Raw genomic sequence first — 23,851 nt, forward strand, 5'->3', positions numbered from 1 at the left:
GAGAAACAAAGGAAAAATTCTATGATTGGCATATTCTTTGGTATTCTTAATAGGTAGGTATTCTTAGAAAAATCTGGTCACCTCATAGCCTTAGCACAACAGGAATATATGAAATCTCTAGTAATTAAAACTAAGAACACAAGATAGAACCACGTCTACACAATGGAGAGACTTCTGACATTAGTGGAGAGCCAGATCTCTCACTTACCTTAACCACCTGGTTAGTATAGATCTTAGGCATAGCCTTGCTTTTTCAGGCTCTTACTGTGAAGCCCTCTACCCTTTTCCCTCATGGCATAGACTCAACATAAGTCCTTTCTCTTTTCCCTCCTTTTTTATTTTTAAGTTAATTTATTTTTAGTTTACAACATTCACTTTTATAAGATTTTGAGTTCTAAATTTTCCCCCCATCCTCCCCTCCTCCCTCCCCAAGACAGCATGAACTCTAATATAGGCTATACAGATACAGTCACATTAAACATATTTCTATGTTAATCATGTTGTGAAAGAAGACTCAGAACACCAAGGAAAAAACCAAGAGAAAGAAAAGCAAACAAACAAAAAAGAGAAAATAGTATGCTTCGATCTGCTTTCAGGCTCCATAGTTCTTTCTTTGGATGTAGATAGCATTTTCCATCATGAATTTTTGGAGTTGTCTTAAATCATTGCATTGCTGAGTCTTTCCTCACTTCTCCCCCTCCCCCCACACCATAACTTATTTTGCCAAGCCAGCAGACAGAAGGGTTTCCCAGTTTTCAGGTAGTAGAGGGAAACCCAAAAAACAGAGTGGGAAAGGACTTTTATAATTGAGGAAAAAGCCCTATAAACATAGTGGTGTTCCTCTCCAGGTAGAAGCTACAAAAGGCAGAAGCTCAGAGACAAACCACTGCTATTCCACATCCTGCTGGGTTCAAATTCCACCTCTAATGCTTACTACCTGTCACCCTGAGGAAATCATAACCTTCCTATTTGGTCTTGTTTGCTTATGTCTAAAATGAGAGGCTTGGGCTAGATGGCCCCGGAAGGAACTTCCAGTTTTACATTTATGATTCTGTGATCCTGAAATTCTTTTACAAGTATCCAAGAGATAGGCCTTCAGCTATGTAGGTTAGTGAATTTGAATATTCCAGGACTCTTCTGCATGTATGAGAAACTGAAGAGGAAAATGTTAACATGATATTTCCCAAAGCAAAAGAAACTGGGATGCACCCCAATATAACATACTGTGCAAAGATGAGCCTAATTATCAATAAAAAAGATGACTCTTCAGCAAGAGTGGTATTTCATTTTCAAAAGGCATCTCAAAATACCTTTCATTGTTTTTTCTAAAGAAAACAGAACTGAGCAGTGTATTTAACTTGTAAACATGAGAAGAAAAGAGAAACATGAGAAATGGTATGGCAAGTACAGTGAATTATGTAATGCTTCTAGGATAAAGCAAGGGTAGTCTTTTTTTTTAAATATTGATTACTAAAGAGATGGCAAAAAAGCTCACCAAGCAACAACGTCTTTAAGGGGCTAAAGGTTTGAAAGAGGACTTAAGCATTAAGAGAATAAAAGGAAGAAGATCTGAATTTCAATGCTGAAGACTAAACCCCACATTCTTCTATAAGAAAATTATCTTTCTGGGTTGGGAGACATAACAGAGGGAAGTAACTGGAGTGTGGAAAGGGTGCACAGAGACAGAGCAACTGGAAATTCTTTCCCACCTAATCAGGTTGTGAAAAGAATGCATAATAATTAATTCGGTCTTTTGACAAACAAGGTGGGGGAGGGAGCTATGGGAGAGAAGGAAAATAGCAATGGGAGGACTCAAAGGGAGGTGGGGTGGCAGTGTCAAGAAGAAAGTCTGAAAATGCTTGTGATAGCAATAAGGTAAGATAGAGAAACTAAAGGATTAGGAACAAATATAATTTAAAAAATATACCTAGTAGCATGTGACCCGATTGTTTACTTAGAAAACACTATCATTTTAGTGAAAAAAACAAATTGATGTGATTAATAGATTTGGAAAAGATACATAAATCCAGAAAATCACTACAATTTCTATAAAGTAATAACAAAAGCTAGGAGAAAAAGATAGAAAGAAAAATCTCATTCAAAATATAAAATATCTAACTCAACCAACTAAAACTCGACATAATAAAAAAAAAAAAACCATTCTTTCCAGAAATCTAGAAACAGAAGGATATTGACTTTCCATGTTTGGGCCATGCCAGTGTAATCAAAATGATGATACTGTCTAAGTTAATTTATAGATTTGGTTTTTACCAATCAAATTACTAATGGATTGTTTATAGAACAAGAACCACTAGTAACAAAATTCATTTGGAATAATAAATGGTCAATACTGTCAAGGGAAATTAGAGGGGGAAAAAGTAATAACAAAGAGGTTCTGACATTACCTGATTTGAAATTGCACTATTCAGCAATAACAATAAAAATAATTTGGCATTGGTCAAAAAATGGAAAAGTGGCTTAGGGGACCATTTATAGATGTAACAAAGCATATTAATAGTGTTAAAAGGAGGAAATACAATCAACAGTGGCATAAAAGATTCCAAATTACATATAAAAATGTAAATTAAACAACTCTAAAGTTTTACTTCAAAACTATCAAACTGGAAAAGATGATAAAGTACAAAATAACTGATGTCAAAAGGGTTATGGAGTAGGTGCCTTAATGATCTATGGGTGGTGTTATGAATTGATTCTGTTGCTATCGAAAGCAATTTTGAGTCATGTGAGAAAAGTCACTAAACTCTGCATAGCATTTACCCCAGCAATCCAACTGATGACATATATTATAAGAAAGTTAATGACAGAAATGAAGGCCCTGTTTGTATTTGAAAGTATTTATAGATGAATTTTTTGTTGTATAAAAACTGGAAACAAAGCACATGCTTCTTTATTATAGAGGGATTGGACAAATTGTGGATCATGAGTTTAAAGAATGAAAAATTTCTAGAATTTAAAGAAATATGAGGAGTATCCCCTCTAAATTTACTACAAATGTAGAATATCATTAACTTTGTAAATTCCATTGAACATTTTTTTCATGGAGTGTGCTATGGTGAAAGTGCAAGAGAAGAGTTACTAGAAATCCACAGAAATAAAAATATCATTTTAACAAATAAATATTATCATGTGTGATATAATAAATGGTTGTTTATTCCTAATAAACAATGTTTTGTTAACAAAATAATAGTAATTAATAAAATAAAGCTAATTTTCTTAGAATAATTGGAAACAACTATAGACCTAAGGGTGATATTCACTGTAGCAACAAATTATGATGATGCCAAAAATTAATCTATATATTTAGAATTATATCAAATTAACAATGACATATTTTATAGAAATGGGGAAAGTAATAAAAATATGTAGAGGAATAAAATACTAAAATTTCAATGAAAATAATGAATCAAGTATGAATGAAGCAGATTTAGAAGTAACAGATGTCAAATGATTAGTAGTTCCCAGCCATCTATTACTAGTCACTAGTATATCAGTGTAATTGACTAAATAAACAAGACATAAAAATAAAAACTTTATAACTATATATATATATATATATATATATATATATATATATATATAACTAACACTTTATAAATATAAGAAAGTAAATTACTGGGAAAGGAAATCTATTTTGGAAGAAATACAAGGTAAATTGGAGGAAAAGTCAGCAAAAATGTTTTTATTTAGGTGAACATATTACACCGTATGCCTTAATAAATTCTAAATAGACAAGTACTCTAAATCTCAAAAGTCTGTTTCCTCATCTACAGGTAAGGAAAGAGATACAGTTGGACACACATTAAAGGAGATTATAAAAGACAAAACAGACAACTTTTATTAAGTGAAATATAAAGGTTTCTGTGTGAAAGAATCCAATGTAGAAAAAGTAAAAAAAAAAAAAAAGACAGATTGGGAGAATCTTTGCAATCTTTGCATAAAGGATTCTGAAAAAATCTCATGTCAAAATTTTTGAGATTAATAAACATTCCCTTGTAGGCAAATTGCCAAAGGATATGAAACAAAAACAAAACAAAATCTAACTAGTGGGAACCCTGCCCCCCACGACTTGATGATGTTAGATAGTGAATCCACCTGTGCATTAGTCTACACAACATTAAATATAAAAGAATCAACTTGTTCCAGACCATTTCTATCTAAACCCCATAGAAAAAGATTAAAAATTTATATGGTAGTATTACTAGTACTAGTATTCCTCCTCCTCCTCCTCCTCATTTCTTCCTTCTCACTCTTTTTTTCCTTCCTTTCTTCCTTCTTTTTCTCCTATGTGCTGGAAGATACTTTCCCTGAATAAACAGTATTCAAAATTATGACTGAGAATTAGAAGGAGACCTCAGAGGTCTTTCAATTCACTTCTGTCATTTTGCTCATGGGTAAATGAAAGCCCTAAGAGGGTGAGTGATTTATCCAAAGTCAACCAGCTAGTTAGAGTACAACCAGGATCACAACTCCAGTTTCTTGCGCAACACTCCAAGGGATATGATATAGAAAGACTTTGGATAATTGTGATGCCACTTACTTAGAAGTTGGGCTAATATAAAACTTGAGATGAATTTTTTTTCCTTCAATTGTGTCCAATTCTTTGCAACACTCTGGACCATATCGTCCATGGGATTTCTTGGCAAAGATACCAGAGTTGTTTGCCATTTCCTTGGCTAGTGGATTAAGACAAACAGAGGTTAAATGACTTTCCCAAGGTCACAAAGCTAGTAAGTATCTGAGGTGGGATTTTTAATTTAAGCTTTCTTGACTTCAGGTCCAGTACTTTATTCACTAAACCACCTTGCTGCCCTGAGATCAAGTTAATTTTGTAATATTCAAAAGGAAATTTCTCTTAAGTAAATCAATAGTATCAATATAAAGGGGTTTTCTTCAATCCTACAAGAATTTATTAAGTGCCTACTCTGTGCAAAGAGGCAGCTAGGAGCTGCAGTGGATAGAGGGCCAGGTTTGGAATCAGAAAGACCCCTTTTTGGAGTTCAAATCCAGCCTCAGACACTTAACAGCTGTGTGACTTTGGGCAAATCACTTCACCATTTGCCTCAGTTTCCTTATCTACAAAATAAGCTGGAGAAGGAAATGACAAACTATTCCAGTATCTTTGCCAGGAAAACCCCAAATGTGGACATGAAGAGTTGAAACAATTCAACAACAGATATATTAAAAGTCATAGAATTCTGTTTTTTAAAAATAAAATCCTAGAATCCATGCTTTCCATTAATTCCAATTGGCTTTTTCCCAGGTAATATTCATTAATGAAGTTTTACTATATGCATTATATAGCAATAGAAGTGGCCATCACCTGGCACATAGTAGGTGCTTAATAAATGTTTGTTTATTGATCCCCAGAGAAGTTACATAAGATTAGATAACAAGTCTCCTGACCACAAAGGCAGGGCTCTTTTCATGACAGCATATTCTCAGGAAAAAAAAAAATGCTTCATTCCTCATTAATACTTTTATGTTATTTTATCTCTTTTCTTGCTTGATATCATTATGTACTTAGACATTTCATTTATTAACTAGGTTTCTGGGGTTGTTTTGACATGATATTTGACATCAACATGTCATACAGGTTATTATCAATAGTGAAAGGGTGCTTATTAGCAGCAATTTATTGACATTATGAAACTATGTTGAACTGAAAAAATTGCACAAAGCTTATGAGGAACTTCTCTCTTAAGTCAATGAATATCTATTTGCACTGTTACAAATAGACTAGAATTTTAAATGCTTGCATTTCCTAAATGCCAATAATAGCTAATATTTATATCACGCTTACTATGTGCCAAGCACTGTGCTAAGTGCTTTACAGTGATCTCATGTGATCTTTACAACTCTTAAAGATACGTGCTATTATTTCCCCCATTTTTATGATTGAGGAAACTAAGGCAGATAGAAGTTAAGTGATTTGCCCATGGTCACATGGCTAGTAAATGTCTGAAGCTGAATTTGAACTGAGGTCTTCATGATTCCAGGCCTGGCACTCTATCCACTGAGCTACCTAGCTTCCTACAACTAATAAATGGGATAGCCTAATAAAGACTACACCATATACTACTACTAATGCTATTACTGCTGCTACTACTACTACTACTACTACCATATACTACTACCACTGCTACTACTACTTACTACCACTACTACCACCACCACTACTGCCACTACTACTACAACTACTACTACTACCACTAGTACTACTACTACAACTACTACCACCACCACTACTGCTACTACTACTATTACTACTACCATATACTACTACCACTGCTACTACTACTTACTACCACTACTACCACCACCACCACCACCACTACTGCCACTACTACTACTACTACTACTACTACCATATACTACTACCACTGCTACTACTACTTACTACCACTACTACCACCACCACCACCACCACCACTACTACCACTACTACTACTACCATATACTACTACCACTGTTACTACTACTTACTACCACTGCTACCACCACCACTACTGCCACTACTACTACAACTACTACTACTACCACTAGTACTACTACTACAACTACTACCACCACCACTACTGCTACTACTACTATTGCTACCACCACCACCACTACTACTACTACTACTACTACCACCACTACTACTACTACCACTAGTACCACTACTACCACCACCACTACCACCAACACCACCACCACCACCACTACTGCTACTACTACTATTACTACTACCACTACTACTACTATTACTACCATTAGTACTACTACTACCACTACCACCACCACCACCACCACCACTACTGCTACTACTGCTACTACTACTACTACATAACATTTGCATTGTACTTAGGATGTGCCAGACACCTTATTAAGTGCTCTACAATTATTATCTCATGTGGTCATCATAGCAACTCTGAAAGATTGGTGCTACTATTATCCTAATTTATAGATGAGGAAACTAAGGCAAACAGAAGTTTGCCCAAGACTTGCCCAGGATCACACAGCTAGTAAGTGTTGGAGGCCAGATTTGAACTCAGTTCTTCCTGACTCCAGACCTGGTATTCTATCCACTGTGCCACCTAGCTGCCTGTAGCTAATATATGATATGGTCTAGCAAAAGTCATACAAAATAATAATATAACTAACATTGAGGCTACAATTTTTTTTAAACAAATGTAATGCATGAAATAGTTTCCTTCCCATTCTGGACATAAGCCATAGATTGTTTCTTAACCAAAATATATATACTCATAATCATTTCAAAGGATTCATAAGTGGAAATAAGTAGTACTGATGTAGGTGAGTTGAATAGTACGATGTTCAACATTTTTGACTTCAATTTTCCTTTTTTCTAAAGCTTTCTCTTTCATTGCATAAGTTTATTGAAATGCTTTCAATACTAAACAGGTTTAATAGGAAGAAAGAAAAATGATCTGCCTTTACAGGAGCCTTCCTTAATGTTTTTTAAAACAGTCTGCTTAAGGAGAAAATAAAGCCAAAAGCCGTCAAGACAGTGATGAGGACAAATGGGATTCATTAGGACATTCTTTCTTGCCCTGACTGTCTAATAGAGAATGTACCATGAGTATACATGGTCATTTACTTTCCAGCAGATGAGACTTTTATATCATCCCTATGATTGCATCAGCTAGTGACAAAAGCTGTTCTTTCACAGACATCAACAGGGTCAAGAGCCTTTTAAATTGTCAAGTGATGTCAATGTCGACCTCTAATACAAGCAGATTATGGAACTGAAAGATTTATTCAGTCAAATTCTTCTTGGTAGCACTTCTAACCTAATATAAAGGCAGCCTATTAATGTTTCCTTCTGTTTTTATTGAATGCTGTTTCCTATTTCCAACCAAATTGTAACCATGTTGTATTAAGTAAGCAAACTCAATTATTTATTTTCCTAGGGTCAAAACAGTAGGCAGATTAGAGGATTTCCTGTGGAGAAACATAATGGAATAGCTTTCTCATTTTAGATGGTAGTAACCTTTTCATGCAATTCTCTTAAGTGACCTTATCAAGGAACATATTGGAAAACAAATAGTATAAATAGGATACTGATAAACTAGCACTATAATTCATTAGATCATTAGGCTGTAGATGCATGGAACTAGAATAGATACCGATAAAAAGGATCCAAGAATGCACAGTCCCTCCTTGTACAAAGGAGAAAATCGGGACTTGCTGAGGGTGAGTGATTTGTCCAAGATCACGTAGCTAATTAGTATCATCAGAGCTGGGACTAGAATCCATGTCATCTGATTCTCTGCACCCTGTCAGCGATACCATATGAGAATAATTTAAATCCATCATATTATTTGTCTGGCTTTCCTTTTTTCCTTCCCTCTTTTGATTATTTATCAAGGCAAACAGTGAAGCAAAGAGATAAATTTCATTTGCTCCATGACTCTTTAAAAATGTAATTTTATCATGTTTTATTGTATTTTCATTTATTTTCTTAAATATCTCCCAATTACATTTTAATCTGCTTGGGTTGCACATGGAAGTATCATGGGCTGCGTGTGACTGTGTGTTTGATACCACTGATTTAGCAAGCTGATAACTGCCAGCCAACTGTTAAGTTCTATAGTAGCCTTGTCAATGAAAAAGCCATACAAAACAAAAACATACCATAAAAGGTACTGAAGGTGTGTCCATCAACAATCACTGAGCCATCTAAGCTGGATAACTCCTCCTACTTCAGTTGGAAAGACCGGGTACACACTTTTGTTTGCAAAATAAAACACAGAGGGCATTTGACCATTTGCTTGGATATCAACAGGACAGACTAAGCTTTTCTGCATAGGTCTGAGGAGACCATCAATGGACAGCTCCAACCTTCAGAGAACCACAGAATCACAGAATTTTAGAGTGAGAAGGGACCTCAGTGGTCATCTAGTCCAACCAATACCTAACAAAGAAACCCCACCCTATAATGGCATAACTGGCAAACAGAAAATGAAAGTGACAAATGCTGGAGGGCATGTAGAAAAATTGGGTAGACATAAATTAGTCCAAATATTCTGGAGAACAACTTGGAACTACTCCCAAAGGGCTATAAAACTGCACATACCCATTGACCCAGTAGTACTTTTACTAGGTCTATATCCAAAAGAGATCAAAGAAAAGGGAAGGGGGCCTAATGTACAAAAATATTTATAGCAGCTCTTTTTGAGGTAGCAAAAGAAATTGAAAATTGAGGGGATGCTTATCAATTGGGGAATGACTAAACAAGTTGTGGTATATGATTGTGATGGAATACTATTGCACTATAAGAAATGGTTCTAGAAAAACCTAAGAAGATTTATATCAACTTATGCAAAGTGAAGTGAACAGAATCAGGAGAACATTGTGCACAGTAACAGCAAGAGTGTAATGATGATCAATGGCGAAAGACTTAGCTACTCTAATCAAGACAATGATCTCATATAATTCCAAAGGATCCCTGATGAAAAATGCTATTCATTTCCAGAGAGAGAACTGATGAACTTTGTATGCAGATTGAAACATATTTTAAAAAATCTTTATTTTTATTGTTTTGTTTGTGTTTTCTTTTGCAACATGGTTAATATGGGAAAGGTTTGCATGACCTCACATGTATAATCAAAATCTAATTTCTTGCCTTCCCAAGGTGGGGGAGAAGCAGGAGGGAGGGATAGAGTTTGGAACTCAGCATTTTAAAAATAATAATTACTTTTTATATGTCATTGGGAAATACTTAACAAAATAAAAACAATTAAAAAAAATAAAATGAGGTAGCTAAACTCAATAATATCATCATTTTCACCACCAAAATTAAACAAACACAAGTACAAAATATAGAATGGACTTATGTAACAGGGATTATCAAGAGAATGGTTTAAAGCTGGGGGATCCCATGAGAACCCACCAAGAGCCTCTAATCATGAGTATCCTTTAGCAAGAGCCCATAGCGCATATCCTTCAGCATGAAGCCAAAGCTCATATTTAGCTCCATCGGAGACACTCCAATTCAGCATACTGGGGCTCTTCAGACTACCCTTGTTATAGGTAAATCATAAATCTGAGGATAAAGGGACACAGGGAAATACTTCAAATTTGCAGTAATGGGTTAGGGAGATTACATGACATTACTAAAAGGTTTGGGAATTGAAAGACTTGGGTTTCAATTGGACCAAAGTTCATTTAACTTCTTTTAACTGCTGCAGAGGGTAGAGACACCTGGGTTCGATGATTTCTAAAGTGTCTTCCAACTCTGAGATGCTACAATTACATGGAATGGTTCCCTATGAGACTTGATAGATATCTCAGTTCAGATCTTGAGTTCAGATTTTTTTTCTAGCTGTGTTGTAGTGGGAAGAAGAAAGGGAAGGGCCTCTTTCAGTGTGGAATTTAAACACTGGTTTGCTAACTAAGGATTAGTGGTTACACTGCTTATTACCTCAACTTACATTTTGGGATTTATTTATAATAGAATGAGAAACTATTGACTTAGGCAAAACTATTCCATACTGTACTTGTTATCTGTTGATTGTACATACCTTTCAAGTGTCAAAAGTAAAAATATTGGGAAGAAAGAACTAGGTTTCAGCCATAGAAAATGAAAAAAAAAATGTTTTCCCTGACTATTTGGACCCAGAGCCAGGAAGACCTAAGTTCAAATCTGGCCTCAGACACTAGCTGTGTGACCCCAGGCAAGTCACTTCATCCAGTTCACCTCAGTTTCCTCATCTGTAAAATGAACTGGAGAAGGAAAAGGAAATGGAAAACCACTTCAGCATCTTTGCTAAGAAATCCTCAGATGGGGTCTTGAAGAATAGGATGCTACTGAAATGACTGAATAACAACAACTTTTGGGAATTTATATCATTATCAATGGAATTTTCCAAGCTCAAAAAAATAGCACATTGGTATTTTCATATTTATTTTTGTGACTAAAGAGACTTGAAATACATAATTTAACATAGTTTGATCATTATAACATTGTCACTTTACAATACCATTTCATTACTATATTAGATAGCCATACAAAGTATTTCCTTCATGTCATATTCTTATCATTTCTGAGAATAGATGCAGACAATTGGGATATGTGAATTATAAAAAACCTCTAAAATGTGAATGATAGGCACATTCCAAGTTTCCTTCCTGCCATCAACTTTGGGAAAGGGAGAGGGGTAATTATTTAAAGAGACAACAAGAAAAAGACTTCTGGCCAAGTCTTCATCTTATCTAGTCTATCCTTAGAATACTTCTGTCAAGCAGTGTTATCAATAGTTCAGAAGGCAGGAAAGGACATTTGTACTGCAGCACTAACTTTACCCACAGGGAGATTATGTGAGAATTGTAAGGAATTTAGGCAAAATGTTCTTACCAAATTGAGGATGGGGGAAGAGGAGAGAAAAGGGAAGGGGACCTTTGTATGTTCATGGCTATGTTCCAAAGTAGAAGAGAGTTCATGTCCTATTTTGTAGGTAGAACAGTGAAGTAATTCTTTTAAAAATTAATAAAGATAAGTGATCATTAAATCTCACATGAGAATTTGGAAACTATAATTTGTTCTAAAATTTCTATCGAGCAATAACTACCCTCACATCATGGTATAATGAAAGTGATCTAACCTTGAAGTTGGAAGATGTAGGTTTTAGTCCCAGATTATGAGCTTTATGACCTTGGACAAGGAACCTGACCACACTAAGCCTGAGTTGCTTCATTTGTAAAATAGAGATAATAATCCCTGCCCCATCTACCCCATAGATTAGATCCTGTTGTAAGGATCAAAGCACACAGTTTATGTGGAAGTACTTTTAAAATCATAAAATCCTTGACAAAATGGCAAGTTTATCAGTTATAGAGATTCAAGTACTTCCCATTTATTAGCTAAAGATGGTGAAAATCTTTGATGTTATTGAGCCATCTCTAGAATCATTCTCTTCCCTTCTATGAATGAAATAAATAAGCGTTGTTTAGGAACTTCTTATGTGCAAAAATATTGAGCTAAGCACTATTGATTCAAATACAAAAGCAAGGTATTCCTTGCTCTCAAGGAGGCCTCCTCTTCTAGAGGGCAAAAATACATATGAGGAGGGCTCATTTGCAGGGTAGATAGAAAGGTCTCATAGTTCTCAGGTGCAGAAGTCAGTAACATTGGTAATGCATCTGGTTTAATGTAATTTACATTGAAAAAAATGTACTCATTTCTGATGTTGAACCATTTGACAGTGCTAAGGACTTGGGTGGCAAGATCTATCTATCTATCTATCTATCTATCTATCTATCTATCTATCTATCTATTTTTTGCTTTCTATGTCTTCAGTAGCTGTGGCTGCTGAAGAGGCAGTGATCAGCTGACATCTCCACAGGTGTCCTGTTTCATTTTCTTCACTCATGTAGATATATTATAATTGCTGATATCAATTTTTAATTAAAATTTGTTTTATTTTTACTCTGAACATAACAAACACTACCTCAGGTTATTGACTCATTAGCTCTATCTTCACACTCGATGTCCTAGAAGACTGATTACTGGGTGATGGGGATACAGAGTGGAAACTTTTATAGCAATCAAATGATTTGGGGGTAAGGTCTGAAGGAGACACAGAAGTCATCCCCCAGCTCTTCCTCAATCTTCTCTTAAAGTACCAGGGGTGGGGAACCTGTGGCCTTCTAAATCCTTAAGTGTGGCCTTTTGACTGAATCCAAATTTTCCCCACCCCTGTGACTTAAACCTTGACAATATCATGTCTGAACTGGTAGAGATCTTAGGAATTATCTAGTCCAACTCTATGATTGTATAATTGACCAAGGGTATGTACTTTCTCAAGGTCATATTCAATTCTTAATGAAATTGAGACAAAGTTAAGGTGAATTCAGAGTCCAAATTTCTAGAAATGCCCTTGGAGACAACCTTGTCCAATCCTCTCATTTAACAGAGAAGGAAACAGAGTCCCAGAGAGTATGTCAGAATAGGGACTAGAGAAGTTATAACCTTGAGGTCAGCACTCTTTCATTTGGCTTATTGAAATGTGGTACTTTGGGGCCACAATGGGGTGTCAGTCCTTCCAGAACAATTGTCCCTGATCTCCGGCCTTGAGACAAATAGCTAAGCAAGGAGGAGGATGTTCATCTTCGCCACTAGTTTACCCTACCCCCACAACTCCCAAGAAAAATTTTTCAGGATTTTGGGAGGGCAAAGCATAGAGGGAAAAAAATTCTCATGGCCCTCCAGCAGGGGTTAAAGGTTTGGATTTCTCCTCTACTTTGCTCCCACCTTTGTGATCCCTTCTTGATCAGGACAAACCATTCTGAGAGGCTGCAGAGAATACAAAATGAAAGCCAGGCATTTTTTCTTCCTAGCTTTTCTCTCCCATTGCCTGACCTACTACCTCCTACCCACCTTCCTTCATAGGGCTAATTCTCTTGTCTAGCCCTAAGCTCTGGGTCTCAGGAAAGTTTGAAGAAGGCAGGGAATTCCAAGAATTATGGCAATAGTTCTTATCCTGGAATCCATAACTTTTTAAAAAATTTTGGTAAGTATTTCAATAATTGGATTTGTTTATAATCTTTTATATTTTATTTATATTTTAAAAAAATATTATTCTCAGAAGGGGTACATAGGTTTCATGAGACTGTTAGAGGGACCTATGACATAAAAGTAAATTAAGAATAACTGGATTAGGTGGTAGAGGTGTCCCCTGGAATGCCCAAACTTCCAAAGGAATTGGTTTCCCTCTCATTTCCCTGCTGTTCCTTTACTTGACCCAATAATTGTTGGGCTAAAGGGGATACACCAGCTTTCTTCTGATCCTTAGATTGCCCCCTCTTCCTGGGCAATACTGTGACAGGTGGCTCCTCAAGGGCTACCTGCTGGACTACCAGGTCACTGTCAGGTGCATGGTGCACCTGAGTGGAGCTTGGGTAATTCCTGTTACCTCTAGTGCCTGGCCAAGTTCCACTCCTCTGCTTGAACAGAGTCCCCTCCTCCCCTTCCTTAGAAGACTATACTCATTTGTTAGCCTCCTTTTAACATTTCCTATTCTAAGGCAACATCCCTCTCCAGTTATAACTCTGCTAAGGAGGTGCCAAAGGTGGTCTCCAAACTAACCAACTCTTCATAGGGGAAACCCTAGTCCCTGAGATTTAACCATGTACTTTAAGTCATTTTAACAAGCTCTACCCATACCCCCTACAAGGAGATTCAGTCACAAAGTAAGAACAAAGGTTCCTCACCCTCCAAGGTCATCAAGTTAATCAAAGGAACTCCTTTGATTAACCTACTTTTCATAGATCTCCGGCCTTGATCTTCATTGATCTGCAGCTTGAAAGTATCTCAGGAGGCATTTAATCCAACCCCCTTGTTTTCAAGGTTATTGGGGCCTAGGGGTGTGATTCACCTAACTCAATTTCACCAGGAAAATCAGTGACAGAGAGAGGATTTGAATCCAGAGTCATCTTGCATCTTATATAACTCTTATGTCTTACGCACTTAAATATTTTCATTTGTATCTACTAAAAATAGTATTTTGCCCTATAAAATAATAATGAGAATAATAAAGCATATTGGTAGGATCATTATAACACATTTTCAAAACAGCTGCATGTGCTGTGATCTAGACAATGTCTTGGGAAGAAGAAAAAGTCCCCATACTCAATATTTTAATTTATTTCTGGGTTTAATAGCAGGCAGCTGAAAACCTTTCAGATTATATTCTCAAAGCCTTGGAGAACTGTATCAGTAGTTCTGACAGTGGGAGAAATCCATTCTTTTTTTTAAAGGGGACAAGGAAGAAAGTCACTGTAGATATGCTTATTTCTCTATCTGAGAAACTTTCCTTTTCTGACCTCAAACAAGGAATGGTCCTAGAAAATTGTCTTAGCTAAATACATACATACATATGTAAGAAATGGGAGGAGGAGTTTTGTTTCCACAGAACTAAAGGTGTGCTTCCCTGCCCTCCCCCACCCCAGCTTTAGCTCAGACCAGGCCTCAAGGTAGGTCAGGTGAGAGGTCAGAGGCTTGTATGCATGTGCATACTTTTTGAGAAGGCAGTCTGGGGAATTAGAGAGGCCAAACCCACTTGAACCTGTTCAAGCTTATCTAGGGTCTGGTCTAGGTCAAGAATCCAGGCCTACTGATTTGCATCATTTGCATATGTTAAAGAGGGAAAGTAGGGGAAGTAAAAGAATATAGTTTAATCCTAAACTAAGGCAAGGAAAATCTAATTAACTTCACTTTTGCTTCTGTATCTTATTATCCTATATATATAAACTGTATAACCTAGGAAAACTATGTCAAAAACAAAGATTGTAAACTAACCATGACTCTAGCAGGAGTGGAGGGAATGGTTACCTCTGCTCCTGCAGCTGTATCAGTGTGAGTGTTCCTGTGAGCACTGCACCTGCTCTCTCGGGGAGCGTAATAAAATGCCTTCCTCTGCCCACTCTGGTACTGAGTTCTTTGGGTGAGAATGGGCAAATCACACGGATTTTCCTAGGGTCAAGTGAAGGGAAGCAACAGGCAGCCGAAGCTTGCCAGGCTTACTTCTGGATCTTGTCTTGGGGTGTCATGTGATCCCCACTGCGGTGTTAAGAGGGCTACCACTCTGGATTCCCTTGGGGAACCCTGTGGTCTGCACGGCCTTCTTAAGGGGACATCACTTGGGACTTCCGGCCCTGTCTCGGGAGCCTTGTGATCTTACCGCAGTCCTAAGGGGCCATTGCTTGGGTCTTCCTTAGGGTCTGACCCTTAGGAGGCCCTGTGATCCCCACAGATTAAGGGATGGCTACCACTTGGTCTTCCTCTGGGAGTCCTGTGGTCTGTACAGCCTTCCCTAGGGATTATCACAGGGTTCTTCCTCAGGACTTTGGCCCTGCCTAGGAAGTCCTGTAGTGGTTTTCCATTTCCTTCTCCAGTTCATTTTACAGATGGGGAAATTGAAGAAAACAAAGTTAAGTGACTTGCCTAGGATCACACAGCTAGTAAGTGTCTGAGGCCGGATTTGAACTCAGGAAGATAATTCTTCCTGACTCCAGGCCCAGCACTCTATCCACTGAGCCATCTAGCTCCCCCATGACTTGCCATGATCACGCAGTTAATAAGTGACAGAGATGCAATCTGAACCTAGGTTTCCTGACTTTTGATCCAGCACTGGCAAGCTATTCCAGATAGAGTTTGCTTCAAATGCTGGGCTTCATAAATACTGATGAAATAGGAAACTCTGTGGTTATCTCTATCTTCATCTAACTCTAACTCTAGTTGTGTCTTTAGCTCTGTCATCTCTGTTCATATCTATGACATTAGATCATCTCTCTCTGTTTCTTATCTTTTCCAAGTACTCAAGTACTATCAGAAAAGATAACAAATACTATCATTTCAGTCAGCCTGGGGTGCAATGGGTAAAGAGCTAGACATGGAGTCAGGAAGAACTGAGTTCAAATCCTATCTTAGAAACTTGCTGTAAATTGGGGAAAATAATAGCATCTTCACCCCAGGGTTGATGTAGAGATAAAATGAGATGTTTGTTAAGTAAAGCTCTATATAAAATGCTATTTATTATTAGCATATTATCTAAGCTGAATTATTTCCAATACTAAGCTGCAAAGCTCTCTTTAAATGTGAAAAGCTTCATCATGTATCCCATTTGACATTTGTACATTGTGTCTCTTGTAAGTTATAGTCTTGGGCCAGGTAACGATAAAAATTATAATAATGATGATGATAACAATGATAATAATAATGACACTTGTATAGTGAGTTACCGTTTACAAGGAGTCTTCACACCAATTTTCAATAAAGTTAAAGATATATAATATCACCCTGAAAATAGGATATTCATGGACAGAAAGGTTCTGTGGTACATGTGGCATCATGGATGGAGGGCTCTCGTGGGGGCCAGGAAGACCTGCTCTTGTCACATCTGACTCTGTGTCTCTGAGTAAATTAATTAACCTCTCAGTACCTCACACAAAGCTCTGAGACTACAGATTGGAAAGTGCCATTGTGTATTGGCAGAATAAGTTTCCTAACTTGGGAGTTCCCTATGCCAATGGCATCCAGCTTAAACAGAAACAGAGACCACTAAACCATGCATAAAGACCCCTTTGGGCTATATATTTACTTAGAAAAAACCACATTGTAGTATTATCTATGTATTATTGCATTTTTGTTTTATTTTGTTAAATGTTCACTTTGGGAGTGTTGTATGCAGCTCATGAGCTATGTCTGACATCTCTGCCCTGTGCCAATGAAATGACACACAAGTCCAGTCCCAATCCTCATTTATCTTCATGCCTAGGGAATGAAACTTTCTACAGAGTTGAATTTTACTGCTACTACTATTATTTGCCCAGAGTTGCACAGCTCATAAGTGTCTGAGGTCAGATTTGAAGTCAGGTCCTCCTGCCTCCAGGGCCAGTGCTTTATTATCTCCTGCAGTGCCACCTAGCTGCCCCTTAGAAGTGAATTTTCTAGGAACTGAATGATGCCTCTTCCTCTGGTACAACATTTTTTTAAAAAGCAATTTAATTGTTTAGGATAGAAGGTTTAAAAAATAGCTGGCATTTATGTAGCAATTTAAGGTGCTCAGAATGTTTAAGATACATGATTTTATTTGATTTTCTCAACAACCCTGTGACATAGGGATTATAAGTGCTCTCATCCTCATTTTACTAATGAGGAAACTGAAAAATAGAGAAGTTAAATGCTTGATTCTTAATAGCACAATACACAATTGTATATTCAATAATAGCCAGTAGACCAGAGGAGAAACTCACTTGGCTTCAAGGCATTGGATTCCAGCTAGAGTCCTCAAAGACCTCCCTTAATAAAAGGTTCTTGAGTCTTATCTCAAGGAAAGGGGGGGAGGGGGATGTCACTGCAATCAGAATTACCTAGTGCTGTGAATTGTTCAAAATCAAGAAGCAAAAGAAACATTGGAGGTAGACTCATATTTAGCAGGGAATTATACAAGCTGACTCCATAAGCCATCTCTGATCCTGGGGAAAATACAAGAATGATCAATCAACTTGGAACCGTCATGGAAATGGTATTGGAAAACAACCAACATGTGTATTTAAGGAGGAAATCCTACCAAACTCATTTAATTCATTTCTGCCATAGAGTACTAGACTATTTAGACAAGTGGGAAATGATGTGTCATTTAGGACCTTAACTTTAACAACAGACTTCCCGTTATTCAGAATTGTTAGAGAATATAACATAATTAATATATGATATGATATATGATACATTATAGATTATAAATAATAGTGATATATTATATTTTATGTATATCCCCAGACAACTAGATATTTAGATAGAGAGAAAGACAAACATTGATAGATACAAGGTAGGAGATAGACGTTTAGATAGATGTTCAGATAGAGAGAGATAGGCAAACTATATATATATGCATATATACATATTATACATATTTATATATGTATATATGTATGTATACACACACACACACACACACACACACACATATATATATATGTATATATTATCTGAGATAATACCATCAGGCATTGATACAGTCCTTTAGGGCTTGCAAAGCACTTTATAAATATTAACTCATTCAATCCTCTCCACAACCCTGAGAGATAGGTGCTGTTATTATCCCCATTTTCCCAAAGAGGAAACAGGCAGACAGAGATTAAGTGACTTGCCCAGGGTCACACAGCTATTATGTATGTGAGGAATGATTTGAACTAAGATTTTCCTGATTACAAGTTCCACATACTATTTACTACATGTTAGGTATTTATTATCATTATGTCTATCATCATTATCATCATTATTAACAGAGTCTTATATATAATGTATGCTATACGTATATTTATACTGCATGAGTTATCCATTTTGAAGCCATCAGAATATAAATATGGTGGTCAGTCCTTTTTTAGTCATGTCTGACTCTTTACGACCTTAGTTGGAATTTTCTTGGCAACAGTACTGGAGTGGTTTGCCATTTCCTTCTGCAGCTCATTTTGTAGATAAGGAAAATGAGACAAAAAGGGTTAAGTGACTTCCCCAGGGTCATGTAGTGTCTGAGGCCAGATTTGAGCTCACAAAGATGAGGCTTCCTGACTCCAGGCCTAACACTATCCACTATGTCACCAAGCTACCCATAGTTAGATATACTTAATATATTTTTTTGAGGGAGGAAGGTAGGGCATTTGGGGTTAAGTGACTCGCCAATAATATATTAATATTTAAAGATCCAGAAGGCACTTTAGGATATTATAATACCTCAGATTCATCCTTAAGAACATGTATTGTCATTTGACTGAGTATGTACCTGTAGAAAATTTAGGAGTTTGAGATGAATTTGTGCTAACTCCAGTAGATAGCTTGTGTGTATGTAGGTATTTGCGTATTGTCTCTCCCCCTAAATTGTATCAGAAGCACTGGTTGTAAATGTTTGTAAATGGTCACCAATGGAGAGAAGAATGGAGTCTCAGGATGTCATTCTGGGGTCTTTTCACACCTATTAAGTGGCAATTGAATGATGCTCTTGTAAAGGTGGCTAACTAAGAAGGGTAGCAGGAAAAGTACCAAGAGTGAGCATTTCGAGCCTGGGAGAAAAAAGATGCCAGGCTAGATATGATAGGATGTCTTCAAGTATTTAAAGAGCTATCATGTGTAGGAGATTAGATTTTCTTTTTTCTCTTTGCCCCAGAGGATGGAATCAGGAGCTATGAGTAGAAGATGCAGAGAGAAAAAATTAACTCTGGTACTAGGAAAAACTTTCTAACAATCAGAGCCACTCAGAAATGGAATGGTTTGCTTGGACAAATGGAGGGTTCCCCCTTTTCGGATGTCTTCAAGCAAAGGCTGGATGATCATTTGTCATGAATGTTATGGTGGAGATTCCTTTCTACTATGAATTAGGCTAGAAGATTGCTAAGGTCCCTCTCAACTCTCAAATTCTGTGATTCTGTAAAGGTTGTTGAAGCAAACACAAAGCTGGGAGAAACATTTTTAACCAGCTTCCTTCAGCTAAGCGTAGAAATTGTCCACATGTTGAACTCCTCCTCCTCATCTCCTTTTCTTTTTATATAACTTTAGTGAGCCCAGGCATTTTAAGAGCAGAAATTCTGATAGCTTCATGAACTTGTTGAGTCTTTGGTCAGTCCCAGAGCCATACTGGGGTGGGGCAAAATGATTTCCAGAATAACAGAGGAGCATAGACTTAAAGTTGGAAAGCACCACCAAGTCCAACTCCCCCATTTTACAGATGATGAAACTAAGGATCAGAGATATTAAATGACATGTTCAGGATCACAGAACTAGTGATCACAGAACACTCCCTAGTGTCAGAGGCGAGATTTGAATGCTGATCTTCCTGACTCTAGGTCCTGCACTCTATCCATACTACTTTGATCTACAATGCTGATTTTAAAGCATGCTAATAGTACTCAAGTTACTTAAGCATTTAGAAATAACAGATCAGCCCCTAATTAGGAAGAATAATTAGTTAAACCAGGAAGCTACCTGATGGCCAGCTTCTTACCCCTGAATTCCATATGACAGGTGTCTTCTTTCTAAGTCTTCCCCCGACAGGCTCCCTCTCCTGTTGGTAGTGGCCTCCTCATCAGGTCTTCCCCTTCTTTCCTCTTTGTCCTTGTTCTCCACCCATCACATCATTGTCTTGAGGTCAGAGATTTCTTTTTAAGATCTCTGTCCCTTAAACTGATGGGCTTGGATATATTTAGTGAGCTTTGCCCCTGCTGTCAAAATTGGCAGCTGTAGCTCTGCCAGACCTACATCCTGGGAAGATAGGAAGAAATGGGGATCTTTGGACACCTCAAATATCTTTTCAAGAATGTTATATCAGTGAAAGAAGTGATCTTTAAAAATTTTAATAAGGTTTTTGATTTGTGTCACATGTGACATTGTCGTCAATGCACCAGGAATGTAGAGTATTGACCCCCCAATGCTGCTAAATAATCAACTAAATGAGGGAACTTCCTCAAGGGATTTTAATCACTAATTCATTGCCAACTTAGGAAAAAAGACAGTAATATTCTAAAGGAACAAGTCCTCAATCCAATATCATTTAAGATCTTTGCCAATAACCTCAATATATCATATTTCAGTGTTTGAGAATGAAGAGACTTTGGCCCAAATTTGAGAGGAGAGAAAGGAGAGGTGAGATTTGAGGCACAAGCATTCGAAATGAAAATATACTCCTCAATTTTTACATGACCCCAAACTGATGAGCACATTAATATTTAAGGAGATAGAACTAGATTTCAAATCACCACAAAAAATCAGAGAAATGCTCCACAAAAAACGGGATAAAACTCAGTAGAGGCAAATTCAAGGTACTCTCTCTCTGTATATATGTATGTATATATACACATACACACGTATGTATTTGTGTATGTATGTATATACATGTGTATATATGTATGTCACACATATGTACACACACTCACATATATATATATATATATATATCTCACAAAACCAAAGACTGAATTAAGACAGAAAAAACCACAAAAGATTAGATAAAGACCATGTCATAATAGATTACAAGTTGAAGATGAATAATAGATTGAGGATTTTGATTTTAAAAGCTTATATATTACATTGGAATACAGTGGCATGAACTTACATACAAGATATGGTAAAAAATTATTGTGATTTAATTTAACATTCAGAATTTTTTTTTTACAATATTGTATCTGGTTTGGCCCTCTGCATTAAAAAAAAGATTGAATAGAAAATAGAGCAGGCTTGCCTCATACCCCCCCCCAAAAAAGTAATGAAAGTGATTAAAGATGCAAACTAGATTCTCTAGGGAAAGGTTAAGGAGTTGAAGTTATTTGTTGTTTAGTTTGGAGAAAAGATGTCAAGAACAGAGATCCCTATGGAATTATGAGCCTATAATTTAATTTTTCTCCATCTTAATTTCCCTATATGTCAATGAGGATGATTATAATTTTCCTACCCTGATTCTAAGACTTAATTAGGTTTTAAAAAAATCAGTAAGCCTATTTCTCCTTCTCAGAGAAAAGCAATAAATATGAATCAAAATATTTTTAACTCTCAATAGTCCCAATAGATTTTCTCTATTTTGTGGATTCTAAATATATCAGCTATCTTCTCGGTGTACAAAGAATAGTCTTGCTTACTTCCCAGGGAGTAGAAATGTACAAAATGTAAATTGATTTTAATATTGTCTAAAGGAACATAATTAGAGAGATATATCTGCTACCAAAAGAAAAATCACCATTCTTTCTAAAGTCAAATATCCTGGAGTCAGGAAGACCTAAATTCAAATCCAGCCTCAGATACTTACTAGTTGTTGGATGTTGGGCAAGTCAATTAACCTCTGCCTAGGTCAGTTTCCTCATTTGTAAAATGGGGATGATAATAATAGTACCCACTTCTCAGGGTGGCTAGTAAGACTAAATGAAATAATACTTGTTAAAGCACTTTGAAAACCTTAAAGTGTTTTAGAATAGCTAGTTATTGTTATGATTACAGTCAATCCTCAATATTTACATATATAACTTTCTTGTCCTCAAGTATTCCCATGATTTTATCAGCAAGTTCATTTTCACTTTTGTGTTTGCAGTTATGCACAGGAGAGGAAAAAAAATGAGAGACACCATGCACATAAGTTTGTGGAATGGCTGGTATCCTACCAGGCACTTCACTGGTCTTGTTTACCCTACCATTGTAAAGAGGTCCCTGTGCAGTCATCGAATATATTTATTATTTGCCTTTAAAACTCAAGTTTTCTTGTTGCAATTATGCCCCCAAAGCATAAAGCAAGCCCTTTGGGCTCTGAACCCAAGCCTGCAAAGTCAGCGATGTGGCTTAGTGAGAAAATAAGTGTTAAGATAAACTTTGTGCCAGAGTGTCTGCAGCCACTGAGTGCCACAAGACCCTTAAGGATCTCAAGTGGTACACAAAGCAGACATTACTGGATTATTTCAAACTGGCTCATCCTTCATGATGCTATCCACCAGCAATGAAGGACTGCATGCCAAAGGTCAAGACCTCACCAGAGTTGCATCTTCTGATAGCAGCAAGTAAAGTACCAGCAACCTCTTCCTTGGTTTTCAGAGGGTGGCCAAGGTAGAGAGGTTTACAGCAGTATAGTATATAGTATACCACCACCTGACACAGTGGAAGATAAGATTCAGGTTAAAAATGTTTTGTTTCTAAGAATTTTATTTTCTGTATGGTATTTATGACACTGTAGATTTCATATGTTATTATGAAAAGTGAATATTGTCTGAAATCAATGTTCCTTTTCATTGAGATATTAGCACAAAATGTTACAGAATTCTAGGGAATTACTAGCTAGGAAAAAAAAAACATTTTGCATGTTACCAATTTTATTTTGTGTCCTGCAATTTATTGCTTTTTCATGGTTACTGTGTTAGGAAAAGTACATATCAGAATTAATATTTTGCTAATTATATGCAGAAAAGTGTATTTTTGGCAATTTTTAGCAAAAACATAATTTTTGGTGATCACTGGAATCTAATCCCCTATTTTCCATAGATTCAATGTATCAACACTAATATTTTTGACTCATGTCATTTTCTAGTAACATTAGCACCATGAATGTTGAGAATTAACTATATTATTAATATTAGCTATTAAACATGACTTTAGAAATGTCAGTTGCTATATATATAATTATTCTTATTAATGCTGCAAAATATACATTGTCATTCTTCCTTCATTTTTATTAATTTCTACTGATAATGTACTCCACAAATCTTGTAAACAGAGTTTTATTTATTTTTTCAAAGACAGATAACACACGTTTCCAGTTTTTTGCATAGCCTTAGATCAATTGACAAGATTCATCCAGTA

The sequence above is a fragment of the Trichosurus vulpecula genome, chromosome 6 (genome assembly GCF_011100635.1).
Source record: "Trichosurus vulpecula isolate mTriVul1 chromosome 6, mTriVul1.pri, whole genome shotgun sequence".
Classification (NCBI taxonomy): domain Eukaryota; kingdom Metazoa; phylum Chordata; class Mammalia; order Diprotodontia; family Phalangeridae; genus Trichosurus; species Trichosurus vulpecula.